Source organism: Akebia trifoliata, chromosome 1, assembly GCF_017979445.1.
Source record: "Akebia trifoliata isolate Shusen 1 chromosome 1, ASM1797944v1, whole genome shotgun sequence".
Lineage (NCBI taxonomy): Eukaryota > Viridiplantae > Streptophyta > Magnoliopsida > Ranunculales > Lardizabalaceae > Akebia > Akebia trifoliata.
In genome coordinates this window covers 13,445,205-13,472,946 of record NC_141375.1, presented here as the reverse complement: position 1 = coordinate 13,472,946, position 27,742 = coordinate 13,445,205, and the positions used below count along the sequence as shown (strand labels likewise).

Genomic DNA, 27,742 nt, shown 5'->3' with positions numbered 1-27,742 from the left:
TAAAAATTGGTGTGCCAATAAAAAAAAACTCTTCTTAACATCAAGGAGGGCCTCTTAGTAAGTTTTCTTTTTGACATGGTTGCTGCAAGCACACACAACTTGCATATTTTTTTTTACTACCCCCATACAACTCGCACACAACTCATATGTTGCTGCCACAACAGCCAACCCACACAATTTTTTTGTTTTAAAAAAAATAAAGGGAAATTCTCTTTCAATTTTTTTTTTTTAGCAAGATAGAAACTAATATATGCCTATCATCAGTAGGCATCAAACACTTACTTCAAAAACAACAATAAAGAAAAAAATCTACAACGTGATTAAATCACTGCCATCCATTGTTTTAATTCTTTTTTGATGTAGAGTTTAATGCTGATGATGATAATGGTGGAGTGTTGAATAATTCCTTACTTATCAATGATGAACAGTCCTCTCGATGCAATGCCCCGGATCGGGAATCAAAACATCATGAGATTTTGAAATTGATTTGGTCACATTAGAAACTAATGGACACTTTAACCGCCTGACTTTCTTTCTGTTTGGACCCACGCAAGGTGTGGGAACATACTGTCAATGGAAATGCCCAATGTTTCTGTATTTAAATTCTCAAAATCCGAATACCGGTCATTGAAAGCAGTAATCTCAGTGGGACAAACGAATGTGAAATCAAGTGAGTAGAAAAAAAAATTTTAATGTTCCTTGCTGATGTAGTCAGACACCTTCACCTTAACGAACTCCTAATCAAAAACTGCTTCAGCTTCAAAATCGAGTGCTTTGTGTCCAACCAAAAGAAACTCACCACTAGCCTTAACGACGAAACTCCTTCAAAAAGAAGATTCTTGAGTGGAAATAGAGCAAGACGCATGAAATTTGGAGGGTTTCTTGAAATCATTGAAGGTTTTCAAGGGTTCATTATTTGAAGATCTGCGATTGAAAAAGAAGAAGAGATAGAGAGAGACGAAGAGGAAGAAAAAGAAAGGGAAGAGGGACTATAGTGAGAAGATATCCATGAGAGAGAGAGAGAGAGAAAGAGAGAGGAAAGAGAGAACATTTCTCTCTGCTGTCTTCTTCTCTTCTTATTGAAGAAGAAGATGGAAAAAATAAAAACCATTTTTTTCTTAATTGCACACCAGCCTTTATAACAACACAAACAAAAGTTTTTTTCTCTTTTTTTTAATAAAACATTGCTGCCCCTCACCAGCACATAAAAAATTAACACATATCAGCCCCTTTTTTTTTAAAAAGCGTTGCTGCTCTTTAACAGCACATTAAAATATTTTCTTTGTTATTATTTTCTTTTATAAAACAATGTTGCCCCTCAACAGCACATTAAAAAATTAACACATATCAGCCCCTCTCTTTAAAAAAAAAATAATAATAATAACTATCAAAGGATAGATCACCATACGCTTAAAGAAAGAAAAAAAATAAAAAGTATCTTATTTAAAAAAAAATGAAAAAAAAACCGACAATCTCCATGTTTTAACAATCATCAATCCATCTTGAACAAACTGATTTCTTGAAATCCTTCACCATTTAGGGTCACCCTAAGTATCTTTCGATTGAACCACAAAAACAATATACCAAATCAACACACTCAAAATCGAACCGAATAATTAATGATTGCACCAACAAGTATAATAAAAAAATCGATAAACAAACAATAAAAAGAAACTAAATAAAATTAAATAAATAAAAAAATTAGGCCATTGGCAATGTTCCCATACTTGGGGTTTTTCAAGTCTGATCCTCAAAAGTCCCCAGTGGAGTAGCCACTGAAACCGCCCTCGATCCGCGGGGTACGCGGATCCGCTTTTGACCCTTGAAGTTTGGGAGTCGCCACCTAGTTATTACGGTTTAGGAACCGAATACTGACTCTAAACGGATAAAGAAACTAATCGACTAATGAAAAATTGAATCCGGAGATCACATTACGGGGTTAGAAGGTGTTAGGCACCAACCCCACCCGGCCAATGCCGATCTCTACTTATCCCAAATAAGACTACATTAGTAACAATAAAACCTAGATAGAAAAATAACAGAAATTTTACCTTTGATGCGCAAAGATCTTGTTCCCTCAGATCCGACAAAAACTGTTCCTTGTACCGTACTTCTTGCTTTATTCTGTCTCCGGATTTGATTTCTGATCTCCGAGGTAAGGTATCTCTTTCTTGGATTTGGATTCTTCGAATTTGTTATGGATTTTGGGATGTTTTTGAAGGGCTTCTAGGCATTTTTCAAGTTAAAATTGAAGTATAGGTGTTAGGTAAGGAGTTGGGGCTTCAAAACTAGGGTTTATAGGAGGCTAGGGAGATTTTTTGACCTACTTCTCTTAGGGTTTATGATTTGATATGAAAATAGGGTGTGAGGACCCCTATTTATAGATTTTTTTAAGGGTTGATTTAGATAGAATTAGTGTTTAATTAGAATTCTTTTAGTTAGAGTTGTATTTTAATTAGAATTATTTTAGGTAGAGTTGTATTTTAATTAGAATTATTTTAGGTAGAGTTATATTTTAGTTAGAACTCTATTAAATAGAGTTATTATTTAATTAGACCTCTATTAGGATTTTGACTTTTGATCTTATTTGATTGATTTTAATACCTTGACTTTAGTCTTACTTGATTGATTTTAAGAATTTGACTTTAGTCTTGCTTAATTGACTTTAATTTTGAATTTAGTCTTACTTGATTGACTTTAGTCTTGTTTGGTTGACTTTAATGTTTTGGAGAACCCCCCTCTATTATATCTTTAATTCTTTGGACCCTCAAATGGAGGGGGTCCTTGAATAAATATCTTGACAACCCTCAACAATTTTGCCTAAGAGCTTGATTGATCGATTTTTTTAGTTTAAATTTTTAAATTAATTTTTCTAATGTTTCACTTTAATTATTTAATATTTTATTTATTAATTTTGAAGTTTTTAATTATGAAAATTGTGAAATTACCGTTTTGCCCCCGGAGAGGACTTTTCGCGTTTTAAGTCGATTTTTAATGTTCTAAGATGTTTTAGAATTGATTTTTCGTAAGAAATTCAATGGAAATATTGGTTTGTGTCATTTATGAAGTTTTTTTTGTGAAATGATTGTGAACTTTATGAGGGGTATTTTCGTAATTTTGTTGAATTATGTGAAAATTGGTGAAATAATTTATTTGATTTCGATTTGTTATTTTATGTGTTTGAATGGGTTTTCCTAAGCGTAACGTAGGCTCTAGGGATATTTTAAGATTAGGGGTATTTTGATAATTTGGTAATTTTTTAGTTATTTTTATTGTGAAGCTTCTTTTTGTCTGAAAAATGATGATTTCTAAGCTTCTGGGATTATATTTTCCTAGCGTAGCGTGGTTTCTACAGTTTGTCAGTTCGAGATACCTCATCCGGATTTTTAAAACATTTCTGGTAACAAAATAAAGCAATGGAATAAACATCCATCATTGGGAATCATTGCGATCGGGTTGACGAGTTGATTAATCAGGCGAGTGCAAAAATGGGGTGTCTACAAAGGGAAAATTAGGTGGGATTATTCATGATTTGCAAAAAAAAAAACTTTATAAAATATTTTTCTTTTATTGTATTTGCTGCTATCAGTACACAAAATCAATTTTTTTTATACAAAAAGCTGGCAGCACACACAAAACTCACATCCATAACTCATATATATATGTATACTTTTTAATATGTTGCTGCCACCACAATCATTTTCTCTTTTTATGTTGCTGGCTGCACCCCCAAAACACTTGGCTCTTGTTTATTTAATTTTGTTGTCTGTATGATGCTGCCAACACACAACAGCACACACTACTCACTCTTTTTTTTTTTTTTAAACAAAAAATGGAAACACCACCAAAAATCTATCGAGTTCATCGTCGAGATAAAAATCTGAAACAATGGGTTTGAAATCGTTGGTCCAAATCGGAAGAGAAAAAAAACACATCAGTTTTTTTTTTTTTTTTAAAACTCACCGATTCAAAAATAAAAATAAAAAAATTTCCATCTCAACAGTTCGGGCATTCACTCTCTCTCACGCTCTCTAAAATAAAATCGAATTTTAAAAGAAAAAGAAAAAATAAAATAAAATAAAAACATTCAGATCAGCCACCATTAACGCTCTGTTAGAGCTTGGAACCGAAGCGAAATTGTTTTTCCAACTCGAAAGACCTCCATGGAACAGCCTTTATCCTCCATAGCCACGGTCTCAAATCACCCCTCCATCACAGACTCAACGATTACAAGGTCTCTCGTGTTAAAAGTTTGATTGAAAACGAAAAACAGAAGGATTCTTGATTCAAGTTCGAACCCCAAAATCAGATTTTCAAGAAAAGATCGACAAAAAAAACAAAAAGAAAAACCTTTCTTTGATTGAGATCTTATTCCTTCGTTCTAAATCATAAATCGATAGGATTAAGAGAGTGAAACCGATCGGCCTGAGAGGTTTCCCAAATCTATTGAAAACGATGTAATATGAGCATGGAAACATTTTAAGAAGATGAAGTTGTGGTAATAAAAATTGGATTTTTACTCGTGCCACACCTCCCAAACAAATGGGTTGCTATTGCCAACAGCACACCAAAAATCTCTTTTTTATTTATTTATTTGTTTTTCTTTATATTTTTTTGCTGTTTTTTTTTTCTTTGCTTGCTGTCAACGTACAACACAACAGCAACCCAAAAATCACTTTTTTTTTTATATTTGTTTTTCCTATTAATGGACAGCACAACTTATCCATAAAAAACTAATAAAAAACAATTTTTTTAACAAAAATTCAAACGACAGATCAAACACACTCCTAAAAGACGAATAATAAAAAATAAAAATATAAAAAAGTAAAAATAAAAAATAAAAAAAATAAAAATAAAAATAAATAATTTTCATTGTCGGATAATCGTTGTTCCATCTTCAACTAGACCATTCCTTCGAAATCTCATATTATTTGGGGTCATTCCAAATACCATGCAAAAATAGAATATTCATAACCTAAACACATGATCAATCATTGAACAAAAAGGATGATAGAAAATTAAAAAACAAATAAACAAATAAATAAACAGATAAACTAACAACTATAAAAAAAAAAATTCAGATTGTTTTTGCAATGCTCCCATATTTGGAGTTTTTCAAGTTTGATCATAAAAAGTCCTCAGCAAAGTCGCCACTGAAAGCGCCCTCGATCCGCGGGGTGCACAGATCCGCTTTTGACCTTTGAGGTTGGGAGTCGCCACCAAGTTATTGCGGCCTAGGAACCGAATATCGATCTAAACGACAAATAATACTAATCTACGAAAGAAAAATACGAGTCCGAGGATCACATTACGGGGTTGGAAGGTGTTAGGCACCAACCCCGCCAAGCAAATGCCGGTCTCTACTTATTCCCAAATGGAACTACATTGTTAAAATGACCTAATCAATAAAAAAAATTTAATCTTTACATTTACGAAGACAACGGTCTTGTTCCCTCAGATCTGGTAGAATAGTTCTTCGTACAGCACTCCTCGCTTTGTTCTGTCACCGAATTCGTTTCGGATCTCCAAAACAAAGTATTTCCTTCTAAATTTTTATAATTTTTATATGAATTTCTGAGGTATTTTGAAGGATTTCTAGGTGTTTTTTGAATTAAAGTTAGGGTATGGATGTTAGGTAAGGAGTTGAGGCTTGAAAATTAAGGTTTATGGGAAGTTAGGAGAACTTGAAAATTAAGAAAATTAAGGATTTCTAGGTGTTTTTTGAATTAAAGTTAGGGTTTATTTTTTTATGCGAAAATAGGTTGTAGAAACCCCTATTTATAAATTTTTTAAGTGCTTGTTTTGATAGAGTTAGTATTTAATTAGAATTTTTTTAGGTAGAATTAGTGTTTAATTATAATTGTTTTAGGTAAAGTTATATTTTAATTAGAATTATTTTAACTAGAGTTATTATTTAATTAAGATTGTTTTAAATAGAGTTATTATTTAATTAGAATTCTATTAAGGTTTTGACTTTTAGTCTTACTTGATTGACTTTAAGATTTTGACTTTAGTTTTACTTGATTGACTTTAAGATTGACTTTAGTCTTACTTGATTGACTTTAATATCTTGACTTTAGTCTTACTTGATTGACTTTAAGATTTTGACTTTAGTCTTACTTGATTGACTTTAATTTCTTGACTTTAGTCTTACTTGATTGACTTTAATTTGAATTAGGATTTCACTTTACATTAATTAATGTTTTAATTATTAATTTCAGAATTTTTTATTATTAAAATTGTAAAATTACCGTTTTACCCTCGGAGAGGACTTTTTGCGTTTTAAGTCAATTTTTGATGTTTTAAGATATTTTGAAATTTATTTTTCGTAAGGAATTCAATGAGAATATTGGTTTGTGTTATTTATGAAATTTTTTGTGCGAAAACCTTATGAGGGGCATTTTTATAATTTTGTAAAAAATTATGAAAATTAACAAAATGATTTATTTGATTTCGATTTGTTATTTTATATACTTGAATAGATTTTCCTAAGCGTAATGTAAGCTCTAGGGATGTTTTGAGGTTAGGAGTATTTTAGTAATTTGGTCATTTTTTAATGATTTTTATCGTAAAGTTGGTTTTTGTCGAAAAAATGATAATTTCTATGTTTTTGGAGTTATATTTTCCTAGCGTAACGTGATTTCTAAGGTTTTGTTAGTTTGAGATACCTCATCCAAATTTCTGAAATATATCTAGTAACAAAATAAAGCATTGAAATAATCATCCATCATTGGGAACCATTGCAATTGAGTTGACGAGTTGATTAATCAGGCGAGTGCAAAAATGGGGTGTCTACAGAACTCATAAAGCACGTGTGAATTCCTCCCTACTCTCTATTTGAAGAGGTACCAACAAGGTTCGCTTAAGTCATTTGATCTAGATATCTCAAGATCTCATCCATTTCTCAGGATTAGAAGAAAAATCAACCCCATACCTATTCCTCAATTTCTCGAAATGGATCAACATCCAATCCTACCCCATCTAGTCCGAGAAGATCAGCGTACCCTTAATGAACTATTTACCCCTATCACAGCCACTCCACCTTTCTGTATTGCCTTGCCAGCAACCAATGTGGAACAATTTGAAATTAGGACATCTACCATCAATATGTTCCCTAAGTTTCATGAGTTAGAAAGTAAACAACCTTATAACCATCTCGACAAATTCCTGACCTTGTGTCAGATCTTTAAAAATGGCAACTTGGACAAAGAGACTGTCAAGTTGTGGTTGTTCCCCATTTTTCTAGAAGATCATACCGCAGCATGGTTGAATTCATTAGCCTCTAACTCAATCACCACATGGGATGAGTTATCAAGGAAATTTATTAATAAAGTTTTTCCAATGGCAAAAACTGAACAATTTAAGAATGTCATTCGAAACTTCAAAGGAAGACTCAATGAAGAATTCTCCCAAACTTGGGAGAGATTTAATGACCTACTTGTTAAATGCCCTTATCATGGGATAGATAAAGCCCAATTGGTCAATTTCTTTTATCGAAGCTTCCTAACAGCCTAGTGTATCCTATTAGAGTCTATGCATAAAGGCAAGTTTATGAATCAGACTCCTAATCAGGCATACGAGTTCCATGTTGAACTGGCTGAAAGTGCCCGAAACTAGAGCACCAAATTATGAGACTATGATAGAGAATATATAGGAGCCAAGAAACTAGGCATGTATGAGGTCAAGGCTGACCTTGATCTTAAGAATATCATGACAAGCCTGGTCAATAGTCTGTAAAACTTGAATAAGAAATTTGACGCTTTCAGTGTCGAAGCTTACCACCAAGAAACTACTCCAATAATGGGTATCGCAACTAAGACACCAGTAGCATGTCTCCTGCGCGAGAGTTATTCCATCAAGAGTTGTCCCAGTTTACCAATAGTAAAGGCCAAACAAGTCAAAGCTATTGAATCATATAACACCTATAGAAAATCCACTCCCAACTCTTGTAGTCAAACATATCATCCTCACAATAGGTTCCATCCTAATTTCTCATACCCTCAGAATGAATCTATTCAATAGGGTGGTGCTCATGGTTTTCAAAATGACTATAATAGAAAGTCTCATACCACTAAGAACTTATCTTTGGTTCCACAACAACAACATTCTTCACCTCAGAGTTTTGATCAAAGGACGATTGTTGTCGACCCTATGACTAATTACTTTCCTTCGATTACATAGACAAACTCATCATTAGAATCAATGATGACTAAGTTGGTGAAGCAACAACAACAGATACAAACTAATCAGAACGAGTCACAAATTAATCAAGTCAATGTGCAAACAATCAATAAACTTGAGGTTCAATTAAGCTAGTTAGCGTTGTCTAATTAGGAGAGAAATAAAAGACAATTCTCTAGTCAAACAGTTCCTAACCCAAAAGGAACTTCCCTAAAGGGACAATATGAAATAGAAAGTCAACTAGGTCCTTCTAATGACTCGGTCTAAACAGTCCACACTTTACGTTTTGGATAACTAGTGAATAATCAGGTATGTAAAATCTTGAATTTTTTATTCGTATCTCGAGAAAAAATAAATAGTAAAATTTTGAGAAAATCTTGAAAGTTGGACTCAGGGTAAAATTGTAGGATTTGGTTCTGGTCATTTTTAATGAAATCTGACCTCACCATTGGATTCAAAATGATCAAAAAACGTACTTTAACCTGTAAGCATGCTCAAATGCGAGTCCGAATATAGAAGTTGCAAAATCCTCGATTATCGAGTCGGACTAGGCTAAAATAGTGACTTTTTGTTAGAGAAAGAATTATTAAGATTCGACCATACCATTGGTTTCTTAACGAAAAATTATTGAATATAAATTATTTATTTGTTATTTTTGGAGCACAGAAAGTCGAATTATCGTCAAAAATGAAAAAAACGTCAATTTTAGGGATTGCCTCAGGCCAAAAATGTAAATTTTTATTAGAAATAGAATTTGTAGAAATTAACCACACTATTAGATTCGGAATGAAAATTAGGCAAAATAGAGTATTCATTTGTTACTTTTGGAATCCGGATGGTCAATTATTGTCGATCGAATTAATAGGCAAAATATCGATTTCGTCCCAAGACTTTATATAAATAATTTTTTTAATTTTTTTCACTATTCATCTTTCAAAAGTCGTCCAAAACCAGCTAATGGTTTTAAATTTTTTTTTTCCTCAATTTTCCACCTCAGGTTCGTTGCGATCGGCTCGCCGTCGTCGACTGACACAAAAGGGAAAAAGATCCGCAGCCTCGACATCTATAAAACCCACCCAAGATCTCTTCATTTCATCTTCTCTTTCACCCGGCATCGTCAAAAATCAGTCGTATATATATACAGGGGTTTCGAAACTTTGACCTCGGATTTCGTCTATTTCGGGGTCAAACTGTCTTCCATCGTAGAAGGGAGAAAGGACGACGGCATCGAGATCTTCAAAACCACCGAGTCAGATTAAAAAATTAGCCACTTTGAAATTCGATCTGTCTTGATTTCCATGCTGATCACCTCGATTTTCATGCACGTGTTTCAATTTTGTCGTCTATAGATTGTAAGGAACTTTCAATTTCTATTAGTAATCGTAGATTGTGAAAATTGCATTTAGGATTTTATTAAAAATTTGTGGTGAGTTTCCAAAAATATAGAATTCAATCAATTATTTCAAATTCACATCAGAACTTGCATATTTGATATGTTTAATTATATTTTTTTACAAATTATACGTGAGTAGGATATTTCAACGGGCTATTTCTGTTAGTTGGGTCCTGTGCACCGTTCGGACCCCGTTTTAATCTACGTGTTGTACTTTTTCAATATTATTGATGAAAATGAATTTCATAATTTAAAAAAATGATTTAATATTCAATGAACTCAAATTGAGTTGATGAATATCAAAAAGTTGATATTTTGTTTGAAAGATTGAAAATGATAAAAGGGAAAAATGGTATGAAATGGTAAAATGTCAGAGTCACACCCGAGGGATGATATTTGCATTTTACATTGTTGTGTTGTGTGTAGGTTGGTGAACGGATATCCAGGGATAATGTTATTGGTTGCATGTTTATTTACTTTCTGTTAGCGCGATGCACTGTTTACGTTTCCATTCTGTTACTTATTTTAGGCTGGCTGGCCACAGTTGCATGGTAGGAAACTGGATATCCATTCTCAACCTTGTATTGTTAATTTCTCTTTTATTTTCAAATGAAAATAATATATATATATATATATATATATATATATATATATATATATATATATATATAGGGTAGCGTTCAATGGCCAAAAGTTTGGCAAACACATTTTTCAAAACATGGGCTAGAGGTCTTGGAATGGGCTGAGTTTTGGTGAGGATGATTTCTACGATGAGGAGATTATCATCACCAAAAATAAGCCCATTCCAAAACTTCTAACCCCATCAAAAATGGTTTACAAAAAATGGACGGTTCACGATTTTTCAACTTGTTAACTGGGACTAGAAGTTTTGGAATGAGCTAATTTTTGGTGAGGATGATCTCCTCATCGTAGAGATCATCCTCACCAAAAATCAGCCCATTCCAAGACCTCTAACCCATGTTTTGAAAAAGTGTTTGCCAAACTGTTGGCCATTGAACGGGACCCATATATATATATATATATATATATGTAGCTATTTTGTGAGCTGTTAAAGAGCTTGTGAATGCCTGAAGGGATAGTGCGTCATGGAGTGGTGTACTATCCTGGGATGTAAGGTAGAGACCACCAAGCTCATACGTGGTATGGGACGCATATGAGAATGAAGTTACAACTGAAATCCTGGTTTATTCCTCTCTATCTTTACTAGTGAACTTGTAATGTAAAGGTGGTCGTATGCGAATGGTTTATATATTTGGAAATCACACACACGCCTGATAGGCATAGACGAAGATGATTAGTCAGTGATCACTAACAATTTATAGTAGTCGAACGTTCTGACACATCGAAAAGAGACCCATTGCTTACAGTCACGTCAAACGGCCAGCCTGAACCGGATAAATGGTTAACCAAGTATGGTAAGTACAACGACCGACCACAAAATCAGGAACTAAAAGTCAGAGAAGAATTGTAACATCATGTCCCGACTACGAGCAATCCAGTCGTGAATCCCAACTCTCTAATTCTAATACTCCACTATAGTGTATTATGTATCTGTTGCTTTACTTTGATATATAAAATGAAATGCATGTTTAATATTTCTATTTTGGTCAATTAGATTTGTATATGAAGAAAATGTTATAGTGAGTACTATTGATTGAAGTAATGTCAGTTTTAAAATATTTAGTTGCTCATCCCTGACTATATGTATCAGTTAATCATAGTTTATTTTGTAAAACTTTGTATATGTTAAAATGATTTAGTATGCTTATTCGTTCATGCTAGAAGAGGTTATTGGCAAAAATTATTTGTTTCTTTACTGGGTAACCATTGTTACTCACCCATTCCTTTATATTTTTTTAGCTTTAGAGCTTGTAGTTTTCGAGGCGGGCGTAGAACCAGCGAGTGGATACCATCTGGTGGGTCAGATAGATGACCAGAGTCCGTTACCTGGTGAGTACTAGGGTTATTTTCCTTAGTGGTGTCAGTTCGTCTAGAGGTATTTTGAATTTTGTATTGAGTGTTAGGAATTTTGTTAGAGTGAGGAATTTCTGTATAATCCTGTGTATAAATTTTTTCTTCCGCACTCTGATCTTTCTTACGTTATTAGATGTATATAGGCTTCCGCTAGTATTATATTTTGTATGTATGTATGCAGGATTGTATGTCGTTTATCAGGTGCAGGTTGATCGCCTTGGAATGCTAACATAAACAGAGGAGACCATGCCGAAATTTCGAGATGCTACCTAGTGTCTCGAGATCTGACATGGGGTTTTGTGTTAACGTTAGGCGGGGCGCCACAAGGTATATGGGCCTAAGGAACAAAATGAGTCTCCGCCAAAAGAAAAGAGCCCAATTGCACTAGTTACAAAAAAAGAGGACCAACAAAAAGAAGCATCTCCATTAGAAGAAACCAAATTAGTCATTCCCAAGACTCCATTTCTGCATAGGCCTACAAATAATAGGAAAGGGAAACAGTTAAAAGAGATTAGTGAAGTGCTTAAAAACGTTCAAATCAACATTCCTTTGTTGGACGCAATCCGACAAATTCCTTCCTAGGCTAAATTTCTTAAGGAATTTACTACCATAAAGAAAAAGACCCCTGTGCCAAGAGAGGCTATGATGACAACTTAATCTTCTTGTTTGATCTGACGACATTTTTTTCCAAAATTTAATAACCTTATCTATTTTACCATTTCTGTGCACATCGAGGATACCATGATTGAGAAATGTATGTTAGATCTAGGGGCCAATGTGAATCTTTAATCCTATTCTATCTACAAACAATTAGGTTTTGGAGAATTCATACCTGCAGATATAACATTAAGCCTGGCAGACAGATCAGTCAAGGTTCCTAAAGGAGTAGTGGAGGATGTGATAATAAGGTTAAAAACTTTTACTTCTCTATTGATTTTGTGATTTTTTGACATTGAGCCTGTCATTAAACCAAACAGCCACGTTCCTATCATCTTGGGCAAACAATTTTTGGCAACATCTGATTCTATAATCAGATGTAGGAATGGGATCATGACTTTAGTATTTGGAGACGTGAAAGTTAAGATGAATGTCTTCCATAATAAATTTCAATCCATATATATAGATGATTTAGAAGAGGTCAACATGATAGACAACCTGATCAGTAGCATGTTTAAAGAAACATAAAACATTAACTTGTTAGGAGAGTACTTAGGCCAATTTGACCTTGATTTTTATGTAGAGAAATCCATTTGGGAGGTAAACTTCTTACTAAAATCCGTCCCCAAGATGTATTTTCAAAAATTGCAACTAAAAGTCGAGAATCTCCCCATTACCTCATCTCCACCATCAGTAGAAGAGACTTCGAAGCTTGAATCAAAGCAATTGTTAAAAACGCTGAAATAAGAATTCTTAGGAGAGGCTGAGACCTTTTCTGCCATTTTCTCGCCAAACTTAGATGAGTTGCAAGAAAAATTGTTACTTGATGTTTTATGCGAACATCACGAAGCTATAAATTGGACTACAGCTGACATTATAGGCATCAGTCCCTTTGTAGTAATGCACCAGATCCTCCTCGAAGAAAATTTACAACCTTCTAGAAAATCACAGAGGCAACTCAATCCGATTTTATAAGAAGTTGTCCAAAGGGAAGTCTTCAAATTACTAGATGCAGGTATTATATACCCTATTTAGGACAGCAAATGGGTTAGCCCAATTCAAGTTGTCCCAAAGAAGTTTGGTGTCATAGTCACGACCAATCAAGACAATGAACTAACGCTTACTAGCATCCAAACTGGGTGGCAAGTTTGTATAGATTATAGGAAGTTGTTTCTATCATCCGAATGCCCGAACATGACAAGAAAATATTACTTCCCTCTCTCATTTATCGTCCGAATGCTCGAACATTTAACCAGACATGTCTATTACTATTTTTTTTATGGATATTGGGATTATAATCAAATCCCGATTATTCTAGAAGGCCAAAACAAGATAACATTCACGTGTCACTTTGGGATATTTGCATATCGTCACATACCTTTTGGGCTATGCAATGTATATGCCACCTTTCAACCGTGCATGCTGAGTATCTTCGCTAATATGGTAGCACAATTCTTAGAATTCTTCATGGATGACTTTCCTATATTTGGATCTAGTTTCAAAAATTGCTTAAATAATCTGAAAAGAGTATTAGCTAGATGTTGAGAGAAAAACTTGTCTCTTAACTGGGAGATGTGCCATTTCATGGTAACCTCCGGTATCGTTCTATGACACATAGTTTCCCAAAAAGAAATAGAGGTAGATAAGACAAAAATTGACCTTATCGCTAATTTACCTCCATCAAAAACTATCAAGGAAGTCCGATCATTCCTGGGCTATACAAAATTCTATAGGTGCTTTATCAAAGACTTTGGGAAAATTTCCAAACCCTTGTGTAATTTATTTTCAAAGACGCCTTATTTGAATTTCAACATCCTATCTAAAAACTTTGGAGAAACTCAAAATTGAATTAACATCTGTACCTGTAGACACCCCATTTTTGCATTCGCCTGACTTGGGGATCCGTCACCCGGTTGCTGTGGATTCCTAATGATGAGCGCAAAGAACTCGAAAGCTTGTGAGAAGCCTCCTTCCAATTTTCTCTGTCTTTTAATTTTATTCTATTCTTTCTCTTTGACACGTGACATAGAATTACGCACGCTTAGGATCGCTATACCATACACTCGACTTAGCAAGCACGTACGCTTAGGTTTGCTACACATTTGGATAACTTAGAGACCTCGCTATGCTAAGAAAACATGACCTTGAGACTTAGAAATAATCACGTTACGACTGAAAGAAACTTCACACCAAAATTCACCAAAATGGATAAAAAAATCGAAAAAAGGATGAAAATACCCCTCATAAATTTTGGACCCCCAAAAAGTCTCAAAAGTACCTCCAGTGCACTCAAAACGGGATTTCGAGTCTAACGGGACCCAAATCGATGAAATCAGAGAAATTCATGAAAAATCACAAAATGATCGAAACGCCCTTCGATGTTCGACTCTTAGAAACCTTGACGCTTAGGAAAACACAATTAAAGAGTTAAAAAGACTTCAAGAAAAAATCTAGAATAATCAAAATTAAATTAAAATTTAAAATTAAAATCAATTAAAAGTTACAATCAAATAAAAAATTTCAAATTGAAAATAACCATTAAACTAAACTTAGAATTTAATCGACAACTTAAAATTTAAGATTAACTTAAACTTCAAAATTAAATAAAAAATAAATCAAGTTAAAGGCTAATTAACCAATCCTAATTAAAAGCAAAACCCAACTAAAGTCAATCAATGAATGAAAAAAAAAATCCAATCAAATTAAACAATACAATTCAAATTAAAAATTACACAATTAAAATTAAAATTAAAAAATTAAAATTTAAAATCAAATGGTCAATTAACAATTAAGACTCAAACCAAAAATTAAAATCAAATTAAATTTTTAAACCAAACTCAAAATAAAAACTAATATAACTCAAGATTAAAAAACTAATCAACTGATGAAACAAAATCTAAAATTGGCCATCCATGACTTGACAACAAGGAGCTACCAATAAGGTGAGTAGTGTGAGATCGCTACTCTCATTCTCCTAAAAGAAGGAAAGTGAAAGACGCGTAAAAAGAAAAAAATTAGAAAGAAAAACCAAAATGGAAATTCGATTTCTATTAAAGAGAGAATGCTCTCTCCTCCTTAGGGGAAGTTGATCTCGGCTCTCTCTCTTTCCCTTACTCATTCTCAAGCATCTGCAACACCCCCCATCTCTCTTTTCTCTCCCTCACGTCCCCTAGTAGCATCCATTGACAACCCCATACCAACTCCAGTAGCCTCCATTAATAGTCCCCATACATCCAACAACAACATCTCCATCGAAACCATTAAAACCAGCCCCCCTACCTTCACATTCTCTTCTTCTTCTTAGCCCCTCTTCATCCCCAAACACCCTCCATTAGCAACCCTCACTACAGCATCTTCAGCCCACATCTATCATCTGTAGAAGTGCAACCCAAACTCTCCCCAACTCACTCTCTGTTTTCTGGTTCAGCCCCATAACAGTCCTATTCTTCGTTTTTCTCTTTGAGCCCTCTTTACAGTAAACAAGAAGGGAAGAATGAGTAGAAGAAGAAGAGGAGGAAAAAGGAGAAGGAGAAGAAGAAAACTAACTTGATAGCGCCTCCCTCCGACAGTAGCCACCACCACGTTTATCCTGCACTTCAATTAACATAACACTTTCTCTCATCCTTTTCAACGTCTTAACAGTGGCCATCACCTCCTCTCTCTCTTTGACGTCCTAACAGCAGCCCATCACAGACCTTCGTTCTCTATTTGACGATATAACAGTAGCCATCACCTTATTTTTTCTTTCTTTGACGTCTTAATAGCAGCCCATCACCTCCTTCATTCTCTCTTCAACAACCTATTACATGAAGCCCATTACCTTCGTCATTGTCGCGGAAGTAATCGAATTTTCTTTTGAAGGAATACCCACCACAGCCATTTTTTTAAAGGTAAGTGTCTTTGTCATTATTTTTAATGATTTATTTTATATGTAGATTACTTAGAATTTTTTTTTGGTGCTTGAATTTTTGGAGACCTTGGTTAGGTGCACATTTCACATGCATGAAACCAAAGTTTAAAATCGATTTTCTAATAATATGCATGTGGGTTGTGAAAGCGCCCTCGATCCGCGAGGTGCGCGGATCCGCTTTTGACCCTTGAGGTTTGGGAGTCGCCACCTAGTTATTAAGGTTTAGGAACCAAACTGACTCTAAAAAAGGCAAACTAATCTACGAAAGAAAAAAAAAGGTACGGGGATTACGTTATGGGGTTGGAAGGTGTTAGGCACCAACCCCGCCCGGCCAAAGCCGGTCTCTACTAACTTCCCAAATAAATTACATTGTTAAAAAAAACCTAGATAATAGAAAAAATAGTTATACCTTTCCGATAGCAAAGACTTTGTTCCCTTAGATCCGACAAAAATTACTCCTTGTACCGTACTTCTTACTTCGTTCTGTCTCCGGATTTGATTTCCGATCTCCGAGGCAAGGTATCTCTTCTTTCTTGGATCTGAATTCTTCAAGTTTGTTAATGGATTTTGAAGTATTTTTGGAGGGCTTTTAGGTGTTCTTTAGGCTAAAATCCAAGGAGGGATGTTAGGTAAGGAGTTGGGGCTCCAAAACTAGGGTTTATGGGAGACTAGGGGGGCTCTTAGACCTATTTCTCTTAGGATTTATAATTTGATACGAAAATAAGGTGTGAGCACCTTTATTTATAGATTTTTTTAGGGATTGATTTAGATAGAGTTAGTGTTTAATTAGAGTTCTTTTAATTAGAATTATGTTTTAGTTAGAATTATTTTAGGTAGAGTTGTGTTTTAATTAAAATTATTTTAGGTGGAGTTGTGTTTTAATTAGAACTCTATTAGATTGAGTTATTATTTAATTAGAACTCTATTATGACTTTTGGTCTTATTTGATTGACTTTTAATATTTTGACTTTAGTCTTAATTGATTGACTTTTAATATCTTGACTTTAGTCTTGCTTAATTGACTTTAATTTTGACTTTAGTCTTGCTTGATTGACTTTAATATCTTGACTTTAGTCTTGCTTGATTGACTTTAAATTTTTGGAACACCCCCCTCTATTAGATTTTTAATTCTTTGGACCCCAAATGGAGGGGTCCTTAAAGAAATATCTCACGAACCCTCAATAATTTTTCATGAGAGTCCGATTGATCGATTTTTTTTAGTTCAAAATTTTAAATTAATTTTATTAATGTTTCACTTAAATTATTTAATATTTTATTTATTAATTTCGAAAATTTTAATTATGAAAATTGTGAAATTACCATTTTACCCCCGGAGAGGACTTTTCACGTTTTAAGTCGATTTTTAATGTTCTAAGATGTTTTAGAATCGATTTTTCGTAAGGATTTAATGGAAATATTAGTTTGTGTCATTTATGAAATTTTTTGTGTCAAATGGTCATGAACTTTATGAGGGGCATTTTCATAATTTTGTCGAATTCTGTTAAAATTGATGAAATGATTTATTTGATTTTGATTTGTTGTTTTATGTTTTCGAAAGGGTTTTCCTAATCGTAACGTAGGCTCTAGGGTTGTTTTAATGTTAGGGGTATTTTGGTAATTTTGTCATTTATAGTGATTTTTATCGTGAAGCTTTTTTTTTGTCTGAAAAATGATGATTTCTATGTTTCTGGGGTCATATTTTCCTAGTGTAGCGTGGTTTCTAAGGTTTTGTTAGTTCGAGATACCTCATTCAAATTTCTGAAACATTTCTGGTAACAAAATAAAGTAATGGAAATAACATCCATCATTGGGAATCATTGTGATCGGGTTGACGAGTTGATTAATCAGGCGGATGCAAAAATGAGGTGTCTACAGATGCCCCTCTTTGACAGAGGGTTAAAGCAAACTAGATAGCAAATCTATTTTGGTAGATAGTGCGATTTCCGAATGCCAAAGCTAGTGACAGTTCATTTTGCAGCCTGATTTAGCAATTCTTCAGGGTGTTCGAATCCATTAGGGTAAAGCTCTCCCCGAACTAAAAAATTGTCAGGTCCTTGAGTGCAAACTCTCACTGACAGTGTGTGCACTGTGTGAAACTGAGTAAAATCTGAGTATAATTTGAGCATAATCTAAGCATAAATTGAGCATAATTGAGCATAACTGAGTATAATCTGAGCGTAAATTAAGTATAATCCAAGATGACCCTTTGCGGCAATTGAGAGAAATCCAAGATAACCCTTGGCGGAAACTGAGCAAAATTCAAGATAACCCTTGGCGGCAACTAAGCGAAATCCAAGATAACCCTTTGCGGCAACTGAGCAAACTTCAAGATAACCCTTGGCAGAAACTGAGCAAAATCCAAGATAACCCTTGGCGGCAACTGAGCAAAATCCAAGATAACCCTTGGCAAAAATTGAGCAAAATCCAAGATAACCCTTGGCGGAAGCTGAGCAAAATCCAAGATAACCCTTGGCGGCAATTGAGCAAAATCCAAGATAACCCTTGGCGGCATCTGAGCAAAATCCAAGATAACCCTTAGCGGAAACTGAGCAAAATCCAAGATAACCCTTGGCGGAAACTGAGCAAAATCCAAGATAACCCTCGGCGACAATTGAGCAAAATCCAAGATAATCCTTGACGGCATCTGAGCAAAATCCAAGATAACCCTTGGTGGCAACTGAGCAAAATCCAAGATAACCCTTGGCGGAAGCTGAGCAAAATCCAAGATAACCTTTGGCGGCAACTGAGCAAAATCCAAGATAACCCTTGGTGAAAACTGAGCAAAATCCAAGATAACCCTTGGTGGAAACTGAGCAAAATCCAAGATAACCCTTAGCGACAACTGAGCAAAATCCAAGATAACCCTTGACGGCATCTGAGCAAAATCCAAGATAACCATTGGCGGCAACTGAGCAAAATCTAAGATAACCCTTGGCGGCATCTGAGCAAAATCCAAGATAACCCTTGGCGGAAACTGAGCAAAATCCAAGATAACCCTTGGCGACATCTGAGCAAAATCCAAGATAACCCTTGACGGAAACTGAGCAAAATCCAAAATAACCCTTGGCGGAAACTGAGCAAAATCCAAGACAATCCTTGGCAGCAACTAAGCAAAATCTAAGATAACCATTGGCGGCAATTGAGCAAAATCGAAGATAACCCTTGGCGAAAACTGAGCAAAATCCAAGATAACCCTTGACGGAATCTGAGCAAAATCCAAGATAACCCTTGGCGAAAACTGAACAAAACTAGCAGAGGAATGAAGGAATTTTGGAAAAGAATGAATGAATTTGGAGAAGACTAATTGGAATGAATCGGAGAATGAATAAATCCGAAAGATAATGAATCTGGAAGAGAAATGATCTAATCTAAGAATGATTGAATCTGGAGAACGAAATAATGCCATATCTCCTATGTGAGATCCAGAATGCTTTTGTTTAAACCTCAATGGTTTATCAAAAAGTTTTATGAATTTAAAACCTGAGTGTTTTATTTCTTTTGAACCTCAAAAGTTTTTCGAAAAACTGTTATCAAGAGGGTAACCTTAACATTACTCAAAGACAAAATACCCCTAGTTTGACAATGTACGTGGCATTGAAGATAACTGAACACATCATGCAAAAATTAAAAAAAATGCCCCTAGTATAGGGGGAAAAGTTACATTAAAAAATAAAGAAAATGCCCCTTGTATGAAGGTTTGAAATATTTGATTACCACAAGCGCAATAAAAACTCAACTTTTAATTTTGATTACTTTTATTGAAGGTTTTGAGTCAGGCTCAAGAGAACAAAATTATTTTCTTTCGAGATTCATCATAGAATTCACCCTTATCTCCCTTGGTTCACTTGGGAAAGTAATTATTTTTAAATCGATCGTAGACAAGATACTTGTGGCTTCTGAGTCTATGCCTGGTTTAAGCTAAGTATTGAACTTGATTATTCGAACTTCTGATGTTTCAGCTCGGACCGCTCTCAGCTTGGGATTTTCTTCTGTTTTTCTTTTTTTTTTGCTCTAACTTTTGCCTAGATCGCCTTTTCAGGTTTTCAATCTATCGAGCTTGCTCTAGCTTTTGCCTAGATCGCCTTTTCAGGTTTTCGATCTAGCGAGCACTTTTTTTTTTTGCTCTGATTGTTGCCAAATTTGTCTTTTTAGATTTTCAACCTTGCGAGCTTGCCTTAATTTTTGCCTAAGTCGCCCTTTTTGGGTTTTCAACTTAGCAGGCTTCATCATTTTTTTATCTTTTTCTTCTCCTCTGAACTTCTAGAGTTACTTTCTGATCATGCTTTGCTATCTTTCTTGACTTTTCGTACGGTACTTAGGAGGACTTTTATAGGTAAGCTTAGGACTGGGTATAAAAAGAAAGGAATTTTGAGGCTCAAAAACCCGAATGCCCCTTGTGTGGCATTTCCTTTTAAATTATTTCTTTTTACTTAAATTTTCTTCTCCATTTTGGATTTCTTTTTCTTTTGAATTTTTTATTGTGTGGGGAAATAGATTTTTTTTTATTTTGATGTGGTCGGGCCTGAAGTAACTTCTCAGGTTGCCTACGTACCCCAGAATTTTGGGATCAGACCAGAACGTAGTTCGAAGATTTTTCCCACCCCTAGGTTAGGTGATCGGGCTGAGAAAGAAGAAGGCATAATTTTTTTCTTTTTGAAAAGGCTGCAAAGGGGTTGAGAAAGGATATGTTGAACTGGGTAATTAGGTAATATGAGGATTGATTCGGCCAAAGATGGCCTCCTTAAATGTAGTACCGTTTGATTTGGTCAAGGTTGGTTGGTTCCGGTAATTCGATTCCATCATGATCTTGAAGCCTGACAGCTTTTCCTGGTAGTATTTTCTTGACGATGAACAGACCTCCCCAATTTGGTTTGAACTTCCCTCTAGGGTCAAAAATAGGTGTCCGATTCTCTTTGAGTACTAAGTCCCCGACTTGTAAGGGACGGGCCTTGATCTTTTTGTCAAATGTGCAGGCGACTCTTCTTTGATAAGTTTGCACGTGGTACAACGCTTTTAGTCGTTTTTCTTCGATCAAATTCAATTCTTCATACCGTTGGTGACCCCAATCTGCTTCTGACAACTGACTTTCTAACAAAACCCTGAGAGACGGAATCTCCATTTCAATTGGCAAGACTGCTTCCATGCCATACACTAATGAGTAGGGAGTAGCTCCGGTAGAGGATCGAATTGAGGTTCGATATGCCCATAATGCAAATGGCAATTTTTCTGACCAATCTCGATATGATTGACACATTTTTCTGAGGATAGTCTTAATATTCTTATTAGCTGCTACGACTGCTCCATTAGTTTGAGGGCGGTAAGGAGATGATTTATGGTGTGAGATTTTGAACTTTAAACACAATTTAACAACCTCAGCTTTGAAGTGTGACCCGTTATCGGAGATCAACTCCGAAGGTACCCCGTATCGACTGATGATGTTTGTTTGGATGAACTTTGCAACTCGAGACGCAGTGAGGACAGCATAAGAGGCAGCTTCGACCCATTTGGTAAAATAATCGATGGCAACTAGAATGTATTCATGCCCGTTTGACGCCTTAGGCGATATTTTACCAATAATGTCAATTCCCCAGACTGAGAATGGCCATGGTGAAGTCAGACCCACTAATTGAGATGGTGGCACATGTATAAGGTTCGCATGTATTTGGCACTTATGACAGGTTTTGACCATGTGATGACAATCTGTTTCCATCGTGGGCCAGTAGTATCCTTGTCTCATAATTTTCTTAGCTAACATTTTCCCACTCATGTGAGGGCCACATTCTCCGAATGTAAGTTCAACCATTATCTGTTCAGCTTGATCTTCATCAACACACGACAGATGAATCCCATCATAAGACCTTTTGTATAAATTTCCTGCGCACAGGATAAATTGAGATGCTAATCTTAGTAGGGTTTGTCATTCCTTCATCGATGCTTCTTCAGGGAATTCTCATTTTTCCAACACTTTCTTTATGTCTGTGTACCATGGCTTTCCATCGGGTAGTCGAGTAGCAATGTTGATCTGATGACAGTATGTGGGTTTGTCTTTGACTTCAACCGTGATCGACCTTAATTCCATGCCAGGGGGTAAATGGATCATTGAAGATAAAGTTGCTAAGGAGTCAGCAAATCTGTTATCCTCTCTTGACAAGTGCTGGAACAGGATAGCTTTAAACTTACTGACTAAGTTTAACAAATACTCATGGTAAGATTTCAACTTTTCATCCCTAGTCTTCCATTCTTCCAATGACTGATGTATGACCAAGGCTGAATCCCCAAAAACTTCAATTTCTGAAATGCCCAGGTTCAAAGCAGCTTCGAGCCCCGCGATGCACGCCTCATATTCAGCCGTGTTATTAGTGTTCGAAAAGGTTAATTTAATAGCGATCGGAATGTGGCATCCTTCCGGAGAAAACAGGACTGCCCCTATTCCATACCCATTTTGATTGGCGGCTCCATCAAAGTACAACTGCCATGTTTGGTTTTGTGGTTCTTCGTTAACGTGCAAGATGTTCTCATCTGGGAATTGAATGATAGGCCTTATTCCTTCTACTACAGGGTGATCTGCCAAGTATTCTGCTACAGCTCTCCCTTTGATAGACTTCTGCGTAACATGCGTGATGTCAAACTCTGATAGCAACAATAACCATCGCGCGGTTCTCCCTGTCAATGCCGGCTTTTCGAAAAGATACTTGAGAGGATCCATCCGAGATAACAGGATAATTGAATGAGACAACATATAGTGCCGGAGTCTCTGAGTAGCCCACACTAGTGCTAAGCAAGTTTTCTCCAAGGATGAATATTTTCGTTCATACTCTAACATCTTCTTGCTGATGTAGTAGATGGCCCTTTCTTTGCGAGTATCTTTGTCATACTGTGCAAGCATGCATCCCATAGCTTCTTCTGTAACCAACAGATAAAGAAGAAGTGGTTCACCCGGTGTAGGTGGAACCAAAATAGGTGGGTTTAAGAGATATTCCTTGACTTGGTCGAAAGCCTTTTAACATTGCTCATTCCAAACTGTTGGTTCATTCTTCTTGAGAAGCTTGAAAATAGGTTCGCAGACGTTGGTGAGTTGAGCGATGAATTTGCTAACATACTGGATTCTGCCCAAAAAACCTCGAATTTGCTTTTCAGTCTCGGGTGGTGGCATCTCTTGGATAGCTATAATCTTCACAGGGTCTACTTCGATCCCTCTTTGATTGACTACAAATCCCAATAGTTTTCCAGAAGTTACTCCAAATACACATTTCTACGGGTTGAGGCGGAGTTGGTACTTTTGAATCCTTGTGAGAAACTTTTCTAACGCAGAACGCCAGTAAGTGCCCCAGTCGTTAGATTTGACTATCATATCATCTACATAGACTTCGACTTCCTTATGTATCATGTCATGTAGTAAAGTCGTGGCTGCTCTTTGATAGGTGGCTCCAGCGTTCTTCAAACCAAAAGGCATGACATTGTAGTAGAAGGTCCCCCACTGTGTGATGAATGAAGTTTTGTGCATATCTCGAGGGTCTATTTTTATCTGATTGTACCCTGAAAATCCATCCATGAAGGACAACAACGCGTGTCCTGCTGTACTGTCCACAAGAACATCTATGTGTAGTAAAGGGAAACTATCCTTAGGGCTTACTTTATTTAAGTCTCTGAAATCCACACACATTCTAACTTTTCCATCCTTTTTTGGTACTAGGATGACATTAGCAATCCACTCAGGGTATTCTATTACTTCCAAAAATCCAGCGTTAATCTGCTTCGTAACTTCTTCTTTAATTTTCAAAGTCCATTCCGGCTTCATACGTCGAAGTTTCTGTTTGATTGGTCGAGCATCAGGATATAACGGAATCCGATGTTGAACAATATCTGTGCTTACCCCCGGCATATCCTCGTAAGACCACGCGAATACGTCTTTGAACTTTCTGAGCAAGTCTACTATCCCTTTGCGTTCATCAGGAGATAAAGTGACCCCTATTCGAATTTCTTGAGGACTTTCTTTTGTTCTGAGGTTGATAACCTCTACTTCCTCTATTAGAGGTTGAGCCCGACGTTCCTCTTCTTGTCAGAAGACTCTCCCTCCGAAGCCAGATTATTAGTTAAATTATTATTGCGCTCGGGGTAATCAAAAATTTCTTTCATTTCATTGAAAAGAGATGGGGTAACAGGACTCATTGCAGACTTGACAGACTCACTTGACTTAGCAGGAAAAACAGACTCACTAGAAATAACAGACTCAGTAGAAACAACTAACTTACTTGACTCAATAGAAATGAAGGACTCAACTGGCATGTCAGACTGAACAGGACTAATGGGACCGACAGACCCAGCCTGTACATGCAACACAGGACTGATTACATGATAATTTGATAGAGACCCAATAGCGTGTTTGATTACAGACTGAGGATTTGGGATCCCTTTCTCAACTGACAAAACTAAGATACCATGATCTTCAATGAATAGCTGATCGATGTTGAGGGAGTCCAGATCGAGTTGCCAGTCTTCAACTTTCTTCTCCTTAACTTCTGTGCTTGCTTCCTTTTCGAGCCATTCCATGCCAAAGAAGATTTCAAATCCCGGCAAACGAGTACCTGTGATGTGATCAATGAAAGGCTCTAGGAACCCACAATAGCGGAAGTCTTCTCCTTCTTTCACAAAATAACCATTGAGGATCTTTCGATAGGACTTCATTTTAATGAGATCTGTGGTACGCCTTTGCCTTTTAGCAATGACCTTATCCCATTTTGTCTTCCAATATTGGGCCCAATCTTCTTTAGTAGGCTTATATCCTAGTCCGAATGTGCCGATGGCCTATTTAATCACTAGTGCCTCTTTAATACCTTGTTGCTTGCGACCTAAGCCCATACCAGGGAAGAATCTCATTTTCTTGAATATATTGGCCATGTAGCAATTAGAGGTATTTTCCATTAGAAAATATTCTTTCATGGCTTGATCCCATTGGACTGAGCATATCTTTTCAAACTAGAACCCATTGAGCTCTACTCCCTGTTGTTCTGGTTGAATCTCAAGCAACGGCCCATCTTTAGTTTCAGTACTGTTTATAATCCCTACAATTTCAGCATCTCCATGGAGAGTAATCACTAACCCATCCTTGATAAACTTGACCTTCTAGTGTAGTGTAGAAGGGATGGCTTTGATTTGGTGTAACCATTGTCTCCCTAACAGTAAATTGAAAGAGGACTGGATATCAATGACCTGAAATTTCACAGGAAATTCAGCTATGCATGTGGACAATTGAAGGTGCAAAATTCCCAGTACATCCTTCTTGGTGTTATCATAAGCCCTAACACCTTGATTAGTAGGCTTGAGATCTTCAGTCTTAAACCCGAGACAAGTAGCAGTTTTCAGCGGGCAAACGTTCAGTGCACTCCCATTATCGATCAAAACCAGAGGTACCCTCATCCCGTTACAGTCAACTGTAATGTGTAACGGCTTAGTGTGGCTTGCCCTTTCTTTCGAAAGATCTGATTTCGAGAAGGATAGGATATTCTCCACGTAAGTTGCCCCTGCTATACTGGCCAGCTGATCTGGAGAAGTGTCAAGGGAAACTTGGGCTGTGTTTAGTGCTTTGAGAATAGCCTCCCTATGAGCAGTGGAAGCCATGAGTAAACCCCATACTGAGATATTGGCCCCTGATTTTTTTAACTGCTTGATCACGGAGTTATCCTCTTCGATGCTTTCCTTGGTGGGATCTTCTCTTTTTTTTCTTGCCAGGGCTGCAGGATTATCAACACAGAGTTCTTGTGGCTTAAAAACTCTTCTCCCTCGAGTCATATGTCTAACTTCATCACAAGAAAGGGAAAAAAACTCATCTTCTTCAGTCAACAAGTATGGATCTTCGTCTGTCAAAGGTACAGGGTTTTTCAGATTCATTTGAGCCAACATGTAACTAGTGAATGCGGGGCTATCGTAACGGGGCGGGGATAAACAATATGTATCATTCGAGGTTAAATCAAATGGTTCATAGTTCGTAGTGAAAACTTCATCAGTGAAGGCTATCCCGACAAGGGGGTAACTAGGCGGTTTAACTTGGATTGGATGGATGAGAGAAATAGGGTCGAATAGTAATGGGGTGTGAGAAACCATGTTCAGGGTTGGTGGAGGTTGATAGGTAGGTAGTGGATTAGTGGTGACATTTGGTGGGTTAGGGATTGTGAACTTTTTGTTATCAATGAGGTTTTGAATGGCATGGCGCAAGGTGATACATCAATCCGTGTGATGGCTAGGATTTTGATGAAATTCACAGAATAAGTTGGGGTTGTGTCCGGCTGGCAAGGGATTCGGTAAAGGTCGAGGTTGAATCGGGGTAAGCAACCCTTTTTTCAATAGTTTTTGCAAAGCTACGGTAAGGGTCATCCCTAAATTGATAAATTGACGCGGAATTCGAGGTTGACTCGGGTGACCCTGGTTATTAGCCCGGGCCGGGGGTTGAGCTAGGGTAACGGAGGTATTGGCGATGTAAGTATGGTTGATATTGGGTTTGGGAACATATGGTTTCTTAGGCTTGTTATCTGAGGGGTTGGAAAGAATCCCAGAGGCAAATGCATCTTCGAGTTGGCTTCCGACTTGTAACAAGGATTCAAAAGTGGGGAGGTATTGGGCCACTAGGTGCTGAGCATATCCTTGAGAGAGGTTCTTTAGGATAATCGCTACTTGTTCCTTCTCCGAAGGTCTATCCCACATTTGAGTAGCCTTGGCCCTCCAGTGACCAATAAAATCAGTGAATGTCTCCCCATTTTTCTGTTTAGTTGCTTCCAAATCCCTTCTTGAGGTCTCAATTTTAGTACTATATTTATACTGATGCCAGAAGGCCTTCGACATGTTCTCCCATGTACCCACAGTAACTGGATCTTGAGACATTAGCCAACGTAGTGCTGATCTTGATAAAGTTCTTTAGAACAATAATGTCATCTGTTCGTCGCTGAGCCCCATAGTGCGCATGTTGGTAACATATCCCTTAAGATGTGTTTTCGCACACCCTATCCCACTGAACTTGTCCATTTCAAGCATCACAAACTTCTCTGGCAAATGGATTCTAGGGATGCGGTTCAGAGCTTCAATGCCTGCTGCAATTTCATCAATAGCCTTTATACTCTTCATAGCTGACTCCAATTGAGACATTCTATTAGATAACGCCGGATTTTCATCAACATACTCTTCGTCTCCGTCGAGCTCGAAGACTTCACGTGGACGTTTCTCTTCAACCTTTTTTCCTTTTGAGTCATCTAGAGGAATTCCCGTCGATTTCGAGGTCTGTTCCAACATTTTCACCTTGCCTTTTATATTGTTGATATCATTGGCAAAGGCTGCCAAGATCTTACGGATCTCTGTGAGCTTAGATTCTGAAGCCATCTCTGCTTGTTGACTTGGTAATGTGGTTCGTTCTAACCGACTGGACTTACTACTCCAACTAGGAGGTGGACGTTTGAGTTTGGGCGCAATGATAATCCTTTATGACCCCACCAAAGGTAGATTTAGTCAATTTCAGTATTACCCCCTTGATAACATTTTAGAGAATCATTTTATTGAGGTTTGTGCACCAATCCATTAATTAATCCATTCACACAATGAGTATTCGAAAAGGAAATAAA

The 27,742-nt window shown here is 36.4% G+C and overlaps 1 pseudogene; it reads right to left on the bottom strand.

Moving 5' to 3' along the window:
- Window positions 1–320: 320 nt before the first annotated feature.
- LOC147410743 (2-Cys peroxiredoxin BAS1-like, chloroplastic pseudogene) overlaps window positions 321–27,742 on the bottom strand; it is a 44,680-nt pseudogene continuing 17,258 nt past the window's right edge.